Below are 10,412 nucleotides of genomic sequence, written 5' to 3' on the forward strand. Positions count from 1 at the left end.
GTGCCTATAAGGCCAAAATGATTACTTGTACACTGAACATAGGCCGACAAGGCCATACAATCTTTCATATACATGACATATGCCTACAAGCCTTTAAGAATAGATAAATACCATAAAGGTCGGGACAGGGCCCTGCCATACCAATCAATATATGTCCAAATCATACTGACCAAATAAGCAACTCCGGAGCAAATGGAACGCACCAACACCTTCCGCTAAGCTAATAGCCTACTAGGAGGACCCTCAACCTGTCTATCGGGACCTGCGGGCATGAAACGCAGTGTCCCCAGGAAAAAGGGACGTCAGTACAAATAATGTACAAAGTATGTAAGGAATGAAAATCACTAAATAATACACATGAGAGAAACATGGAGTAAAACACTCAGCATGTAAGTCTGAATAGATCTGTGAATCATTTAATATTTATAATGTCATGCATATGCATGTAATGTCATACCATGCCTAGGTATATACGTACATAACATCATCAAGACTCTGAGGGCATCCCATCATATCATCTCGACCACCGTGGGCAAAATCATCAACGTATACCAGCTGATCAGGTGGTGGTGCGTATATAACGCCGTAACCTTTTTCCATATCCCATGTACATATAATATACGCGTATATAACGTCATCTGGTCATGGGTCAATGTGCATGGATTAATGAATGAAATGCATAAGAAGTACGTTAATAAAATTTCTCGGAATGTCATAAGATCAATATGCCTTTGATTAATATCATGAAATATTATCAACTTACGTATTTTTTGGGACCCATGAATAGATGATAGAATAATAGGACACATGGGGAATCAAGAACATAGGCACTTCTAGTACTTCTATGAATAGAGTCATTTATGAAAGTTGTGCATTTGCTCATTTCGTTTGTATCGTATGGATCATGCCAAAAGGAAAGAAGGGATAGCCTTAACATACCTGAGCCGATTCTCTTGGCAATCCCTCTAACACCCATCAATCGCGACAAAACACGTAACGGCGAATCGAAGTAGGAAAAATCCGTATGATATTCTTGAGAAAGATTGTACCGTGCTCTCTTAGAATTGCATCCCACACTGTTATTACATAATATAATCTTCCTATGAATTCTTTGTTGAAGCCTCACCTGTTACTTAGTAGATGTAAATATCTCCATTTTGTAAATTAAAGAGACGTCTTTAATCTTTGGGAGTGGGCCCCACTTATGTGGTGACATAGCCATAAAACCTTCTAAATGTGCCACCTTTCACATGAATTAAGAGTCACAACTTTGGCTTTGATCAAGATCTCAATTGCTGCCATGTTGGAAGGCATACCAAACTTATCCAAGATTATAATTAATTAGCTAATCTCCCACCAATATCATTAATTACCTAATTATCCACATAATTAAGAATGATCTCAAATCACTTAAAATACTACTCATTTTTAACACACTTTATACATCTTACTATCATGGTGTGGTACCTTGTATGGCAGTAGTCCATAAATACCGGGTACTATAGATTAGACCGTATTTTATCCCAAAATGTCAAACTTCGATGAAACTCATTTTCTTCAATTTGCTCACCCTCTCACCTTCACGAATTTACTTATCACTTGTTTGAAATAGCATAATACTTATAATCTCAAAATAATCTCATTCCCGAGCTTACGTCGATTAACTTACGATGAAACTTTAACATACGAAAATGCGGGATGTAACATCTCGCTTCCGAGCTTTCATCAATTTACTTATGGAGTACTTTCACGTACGAAAACATGGGGTTAAACATCATTCTTTCCTTTGGAACATTCGTCCTCGAATGTTGACTGATGCACTTATCATTCTCATATCCCATAGCTCTTGCGAATACTTTAATACTCTCCTTGCCATTTAGGCAACTATTCTGTGAATAAATCCAAAGGCCATGCCGTTCCCCCCTTTAGGACTCTTTCTCACACCATGACTTGTGGTCGAAATCCTTCCAATGTCGTAACTGTTGCTACTACGACTCTGACCTTGTAAGCGCGCCTATGCGACTCTTCTCTCCTTTTTCCTCCAGTTCTTTTAGCCATCTCTGGGCCTCACTTTGTAAACATATACAGAGCTTGACAAGATGTCCCTCTGGGCATCTATAGGTATACTGAAGTTCTTCGCTCGGTATACTGAAGTTCTTCGCTCGGTACTTTGTTATCCATCCGTATGACTTTACTGCATCTAGGTAGGTCTTACTATACCATAACTCTTACTTCGATTTATTGTTACTGAGGTCTGCTACCAAAATCTAGGTTAATCTCGTTGCTTATCCTATATGTATAAGTCTAAGTCCTTTAATGCTTCCTTATTACCGTTTATCAAAAGAATGGCATCTTTATCACCTCTCATACGTTGGGACTTTATCCATCTATCGTTGATCACCTTAATGTTGATCCATAGTCTACCACTGATAACTTAAAACTTCTTACGTAATGCATTGCCACTAGGGCTTACGTCTTATCGGGGAATCTGACGTGACTTGCCTAATCCACCTAGGGGCGATAATATACTTCAATAACCATATTTCATAGCATCCCAACGCGATTCATCTTATGGGGGGGGGGGTATTCTAATTCCGTGCCGTCCATGAAATCCCCCTTTTTTCTTCTTCAAATCATCACTCAATTGAAGACCAAAACGTCATCCTTTATCTATCATAATTACACCCTTATTCTAGTACCAAGGCATCATTCCATCTCTTCTAAATGCTACTAGTCTTAGACTCCTTTGAGTTCATTCAGGCTATACCGAGCTTTCTATTACTTAGGGAAACCATCATCACTCCTGTTTCTATTGGCTTAATCCCGAGGACTTATCCATTTTCGTCAACTTCTCACTCGCCTTTTCTTGTCCTTACTCCTGTCTTCCTAAAACCTTGTCGTTCTACCATACTTTATCTTGCGACCTATACATTTCTATTTATACTACTCGTAACCTTCCTTCAACTTGCTTGCACCATAGATTTCTTTATGTTATTCTGGAACATCATGCGAGACATCACATCGTCTCTAACTCTTCTTGACTCTCTTAACTAGACCTCTTATACTTAGAAATCATAGGCTGGAAGATATGCCACTGACGATGCCGCTATCATACCTAGATACTGAATCCCAACGCTTCTAGCCTTCTATCTGAAGTATGGACTATTCATAACCTTCTGCATTTGAGTATCTCATATGTTGTTCACCTTTACCTTACTTATCTTGCATCACATCTTCAATCTCTTTCATGACCTCCCTTCCATATAGGTATAATTCATATCCACGACTTGAAGTTCTATTATAATACTTGCACCTCTGGTGCATACACAATCTGGTGGGAGCTCCATACTGACTTGGTATGAGGCTGATACTCTTCTAACTGGCTTTATCATAGAGCCGTTATAAAATATGGATACTGTACTATCTCTTTCGTACCTCTGATATTAAGAGTGATTCTGCAATGTTCTCAATCACAATTTCTATATTTTTCTGGGTCCAATAATCAGACTCCTAATTTACTTAGTTGATGTAACTCTTTAATTGCCTCTTCCCTCTGATCAACCTTTATGTAGGATTAAGCTATCTTCCGATCTGTAGCTCATAGTATTAGTTATTACTTTATCCTTTCATGGACGCGATGAAATATCCATGATACAATCTTCTAATAATTCAATCCTTTGTCTATGACCTAGACTCATTTCTTTCTTTTAACTTATACCAGAGTTCTCTACGGCTGTATGATTGTCAACATATATACTGCATTGATCAAAATCTTAGGTGCATTTATAATGTAATTATCTCTGGATCATTGATCGAATAATTCCTTTTCGTTCCTTCTCAACTTTCTTTAAATGTAAGCAATTGCTTTTCCTGGCCGTTCTGCCACTTGTTGCATGCATACTTGGCTTATCTTAGTGCCCACACATATTGGAATTCCATACAACCCATATGATCTTGAATATCACCTTTTGATTTTTTTCTTCTTCCCGTTCATTAGCCACGATAGGTGCCACTTTCTTATGGGGTGCATACAATGTTGTTGTGAGACTATTGTTACACGACTATTTCCTCTTTAGGTCACTGTGCTTAGGTTGAAACCTTTTTCCTTATTTTCTCAACTAGTCTATCGTTGTAGTACTTAGGGAAGACCCTCTAACTCTTATAAAGCTGCAAGCTCATTACATCGTATGCCCAATAAAATTGTTCGTACTCACCTATAATTATCCTTAGTTACTTACCTCCACGCTCATGTGCTCGTACGGTTGCTTCTGAACTGAAGTTTTGACTGTCTTCCCAGTGAGACTCTCTTTTATTTCCGTAACACTCATACGGTACCTTTAACTACCCCAACTCCTATCTAAATATTTCTCAAGGGTCACGGTGTCGTATCTGCAAGCCTGAATTCCCTATGTTGGGGTTCACTATGTTTATCTTTCATGAAGTGTTGATTTATCTGTAACCTCTTGTGTAGCCATAACTAGACTCTTCCTAAATCAACTACTAACTGCTCGTTGGTCCATTCTCATATCTATATTCCGCACAATCCCTCTTCGGTTATTCCTTTTGTCTTAACTTACGTCTCGCATTGGCTCCTTGTTTATCAATAACATCTCGGGAAGGAACCCTTACTTCCTCTCCTTTGACGTCGTGTTTGCATAATGTTTTTGAATCGTAGCATATCTATAGGATTTCAATAAGTGCAATCTTATCCCTTTCTCATTTTTATCGCATTCTTCCTTTACCATTCGATAGTTACTAGAACCACTTAACTCTGACTTAATGCCATAACTCCATATTCCCCCCCTTTAGGGGAGTACTATGATTTAGATCTATGATGATCTACCTATAGATATTTTACCTCTTCCTCTTTGGCGTCTTTTCACATCATCTATGACCCTTACGCGCCTTGCGGTAATCCTTCTGTACAAAGTATAACAAAATTCCTTACCCAAGAGGGTGACACTCAGTGTAACTGGCACACATAGTCCCTTAAGCTTAACTTTGCTCACATTGCTTGCTTTAGGGAAGTGTCTTCCTGAATGACCTTTAAAGGTTATTCTTCTGTTGTCCATTCTATTATCGTCGGGACGCAATCTCTAAAATTCTCATGATGCCGACTATTATCAAATCACCCAGTCCCTAATTCATGTTTAGTTTATCTTGCTCACTAGCCCATACTGATTTCTATTACCTTGGGGTCTATCTTTTAATTCTGGTAGTCGCGTTGGAGTCACAAGCTTATTTTTCGAAATGGGGGTATGACTTTATGGCCTATACTCTTTTGTTGTCTCAAGGCATGTCACCTCTCGTCTTTTCCTTCACTTAACTATAGACTCTGTAATACTGCCATTTTTTATCTATCGTTGTCATCCATGTATCACATCTTACTCATAATGCTTCATTATCTCTCTTCTTATTCCCTGTTAATATTTCTGTCTATCACTTTATTCTAAAAACTTCAACAAGACATTCTTTTGGTTTTAGCTCCCCTTGCTCCATCCACTGGATCTTCGAGTTGCCTAACATTCTATCTTTACTAGGGACGGGAGCCATACTAAGGTAACATTTATCTCTTCAAGGCTTCCAGTGCGTATCTTTGTAATTTTATTTTGAACATTCATATCTAGCTATACTATTCTAGAGTGCACCATTTGGGTGTCTACAAGGAGATCTATTAGTACATTTGCAATATCCTTCAGAAATATCAATTAACGCAAACAATCCATCCATCACTTTAGGTTACACTAAGCCCATCCGGATCCTGATATCCCATCCTTCTCTTAAACCATATCTGTTAGCTCCCATAGGGCATAACTGAGATCGTTGTGGCCGATTGTATATACCTCTGCTACTGTTGAAGGTAACTCAAAATACTTATATTTCTCTACCTTAATTGTAATTACTGATAATTTTCATTAACTGGGTGCCTCGTACCCTTCTTCACCTTGCTTCTTTTACTTGTTGAAACTTGTATCTACCTTCTAAATCTCACATTGCTTTTCGCCCTATGGGTGGATAAATATTCTTGCCTTAAGTCTCCTTATCAAGAAGATTACACATCTTAGTACACACATGTTCTGCTCAAGACCTCACATTTATCCATCATAAGAATGATGCAAAATCGTGTTCCTCTAACTCAACGCTTCCACAACCATATGAAATCTCTTACCAACCGTCTTTCTGGATGTAGGTATCGTTGTATTACGAATATTATAGAGTTTAGGAATTTGAATTTCTACGACTGAGCTCTACCACACGATCTAGAGTAAGAAGAAAGAGTAACAATCCTAATGCCCTGTAGCCTCCTGCTTATAAGTGTGGTTCACAACACACCCATAAATAAGACTCTACTATATACGGCTTGTAGACTCCCTAGGACAGAACTACTCTGATACCACTTTTGTCACGACCTAAACCGATGGGCCGCGACGGGCACCCGGTACCTTACTCAACCCAGCACCGACGTAATGTATCTTTCTTATCATACTATCATAGGTAAATGAGACGGAAAGGCTGTCATGAGATAACTAGAGTAAAACATGAGGGAATACTCGACATAGGACGACCTAACATGATATACCGACTTATACATATTGCGTACGGGCCTACAAGGCCAAAATCATCACTTATACATTGAACATAGGCCGAAAAGGCCATACAATCTTTCATATACATGATATATGTCTGCAAGCCTTTAAGAGTAGATAAATACCATAAAGGTCGGGACAGGGCCCCGCCATACCAATCAATACATGTGCAAATCATACTGACCAAATAAGCAACTCCGGAGCAAATGGAGCGCACCAACACCTTCCGCTGAGTTGATAGCCTACTTGAAGGACTCTCAACCTGTCTATCCGGACCTGCGGACATGAAACGCAACATCCCCGGGCAAAAGGGATGTCAGTATAAATAATGTAAAGAGTATGTAAGGGATGAAAATTAGTAAATAATAGACATGAGAGAAACATGGAGTAAAAGACTCAGCATGTAAGTCTGAATAGCTCTGTAAATCATTTAATATTTATAATGTCATGCATATACGTGTAATATCACATCATGCATAGGCATATGCGTACATAACATCATCAAGCCTCTGAGGGCATCCCATCATATCATCTCGGCCACTGTGGGAAAAATCATCAACGTATACTAGCTGATCAGGTGGCGGTACGTATATAATACCGTAACCTTTTCCCATATCCCATATACATATAATATATGAATACATAATGCCATATGGTCATGGGTCAATGTACATGTATAAATGAATGAAATGCATAAGAAGTACGTTAATAAGATTTCTCGGAATGTCATAAGATCAATATGCCTTTGATTAATATCACGAAATAAATTTTATCAACTTATGTATTTTCTGGGACCCATGAACATATGATAAAATAATAGGACACATGGGGAATCAGCAACAAAGGCACTTCTAGTACTTCTATGAATAGAGTCATTTATGAAAGTTGTAAATTTGCTCGTTTCGTTTGTATTGTATGGATCATGCCAAGAGAAAAGAAAGGATAGCCTTAACATACCTGAGCCAATTCTCTTGACAATCCCTCTAACACCCATCAATCGCGACAAAACACGTAACGGCGGATCAAAGTAGGAAAAATCTGTATGATATTCTTGAGAAAGATTGTACCGTGCTCTCTTAGAATTGCATCCCACGCTTCTATTACATAATATAATCTTCGTATGAATTCTTTGCTAAAGCCTCACCCGTTACTTAGTAGATGTAAACATCTCCATTTTGTGAATTAAAGAGAGGTCTTTAATCTTTGGGTGTGGGCGCCACTTATGTGGTGACTTAGCCACAAAAACCTTGTGAATGTGACACCTTTCACATGAATTAAGAGTCACACTTTTTGCTTTGATCAGATCTCAATTGCTGCCACGTTGGAAGGCATACCAAACTTATCCAAGATTATGATTAATTAGCTAATCTCCCACTAAAATTATTAATTATCCAATTATCAAATATAATTAAGAATTATCTCAAATTACTCAAAATACTACTCATTTTTACCACACTTTATACATCTTACTATCATGATCATGTGATACCTTGTAAGACACAAGTCCACAAATACCGGGTACGATACCTTAGACCGTATTTTATCCCAAAATGTCAAACTTCGACAAAACTCATTTTTTTCAATTTGCTCACCCTCTCACATTCACAAATTTACTTATCACTTGTTTGAAATAGAATAATACTTATAATCTCAAAACAATCTCATTCCTGAGCTTACGTCGATTAACTTATGACGAAAATTTAACGTACCAAAATGAGAAATGTAACATCTCATTTCCGAGCTTTCATCAATTTAATTATGGCGTACTTTCATGAATGAAAACATGGGGTATAACAGTATCAACTGGCCCACATTCACTTTTTGGCCATTCATTAGGAAGTATAGCAGGCAGACCCTTTCACGGCTAATTAGAGTCTCATGGTTGCATGGTAGTATCCGCGTGTTGATCAATTTCAACCACACCTGAGCTTCCGGCTTCATTTTCCTCTTTGGAAATTTCCTGTGACGTTGGGTCTTCTTGTCACGAACCCAAGCAGCCATATAATTGACACCACAGAGAGTGTGTCTCAATGCTAGATATGTTGGACGAGCAATGAAGTTATTAGGGGCTCCTGGGGAACATCAGGAGTTCCCAAGTAATTGCATATAGCTGATGCAGAAAAATCAATCAACCTCCCCCGAATAGGCGCTAGCTACTCAGGATCATTTGGATCATACTCGGCGTAAAATTCACGGACAAGGTTTACATTGATATCCCCAGTGTTTCCAAACAGGTAGCTCAATCCAAGATCATGAATACCCTTTTGAATTGATTGATACTTAGCTTTTAAACGACCCTCATGAGCAGCCGACTCAGAGTGTATATGTTTCGGCCGACAAAGCTTGTACCAATCCATGGCAGATGTTGGTATACTCTGAAGTCCAAATTCTCGTTTTCCTACCGGCTATGGGCGTGAGGCTGCTATAGCTGCAACTGCATACAACCCCTCACCCTGACTTGAAGTGGCTTCCCCTCCTTTCCTCTTTTTCGGTGGGGGTGCGGAGGAAGCCTTGGCTTTGGTAGGAGCAGTGGCTTTTCCCTTTCCTTTATTGTTGTCCTTCTTAGGAGGCATATTCCTACCTACACAAGTAGGCACCAGTCAGTCTTAGAGGCATTGAATCAATTCATAACATGGTCTTACGACCCCACACTTAAGAGTTCATCACATGATATTCAACAATTTTGAGGCTACTCGGACTTCACCTTTTTATTTTAGCGTGAGAATCAAGCAATGGAACAATGATTTCTATTACAATTGCGATGCATATAGCTACCGGTAAGCCACCCCACACTTAAAATTTCAAGTGGTGCAAGGTGCCAAAGCACTTAATATAACAATCCCGGAGACTCGGGCTCCAATGGGGACAAAGAATGCCTTTGAGGCATTTTGACAAACATGTAGCGTGCACTAGTGCCTTGGAAGTTCTTGTAGGAATGAGGGATTCCTCACCCTCCAAATTCGGCTTAGGAATTTCATGCTACTACTTTTTGTACACAACAACAATACCAATCCTGTGGGGTTTATGGGGTTAGGACAAATAAGAACATTGTTACTATGAAGAACATACCCAAAAGTTATTTGATTTCATTACTTTACTCAATTCGAAATTTGGAAAAGAAAAGAGTTAGAAACCATACCTTAGATTCTTAGGAGGGCGATTGATTTTCAATTGATGTTTCTAGTGAGTGGATGAATGCATGAATGACTTGATTCAATGGAGTTTGTGTGTGAGGGGGAGGGGGAAATTGGGCGGGCAGTGGAGTTTGTGTGCATGTTCAATGGAGTTTGTGTTTTGTGAGAGTCGGATTAGGGCTTATAGTGTTGTGTTTTAATTAATTTTTGTGTGTGTGTGTGTGTGTGTGTGCGGTGTTCTAAATTGGTGGGGATAAGAAAACGAAAAAAAATTACAACTTACTTGACCTCGCGACAGCACTGGAAATGCGAGGCATGCAGTGAGCTCAAACGATCTATATGTCACGCGACGCCAGGCTCAACGCGAGATCAAGCGCACTACAGAGTGTGCGGCACCAGTTCTGTGCAGTGCGAGCTGTGTAGCAAGGGGGATACCTGGCGATGCGAGGTCTGCTGCCAGGTCCGTTGTTCATTAGGCTTTGTGACACGAGGTAGACATCAAGGTCTAGAGCATACTTATGTGATTTTCAATCCGTGTAATGAACGAATCCAAGCTCCATGGCCTCCCAATGTTCTCCAGTACCTGTTCAAACACCAAGACTTGACTAAAACATGTTAGTGCCTAAAACAAAAAGAAAATTCTAGTTAAGCTAAGATAACTACGAATTGGGTTGCCTCCCAACGAGCGCCT

This window comes from Nicotiana attenuata, unplaced genomic scaffold, assembly GCF_001879085.1.
Source record: "Nicotiana attenuata strain UT unplaced genomic scaffold, NIATTr2, whole genome shotgun sequence".
NCBI classification, from domain to species: Eukaryota; Viridiplantae; Streptophyta; class Magnoliopsida; order Solanales; family Solanaceae; genus Nicotiana; species Nicotiana attenuata.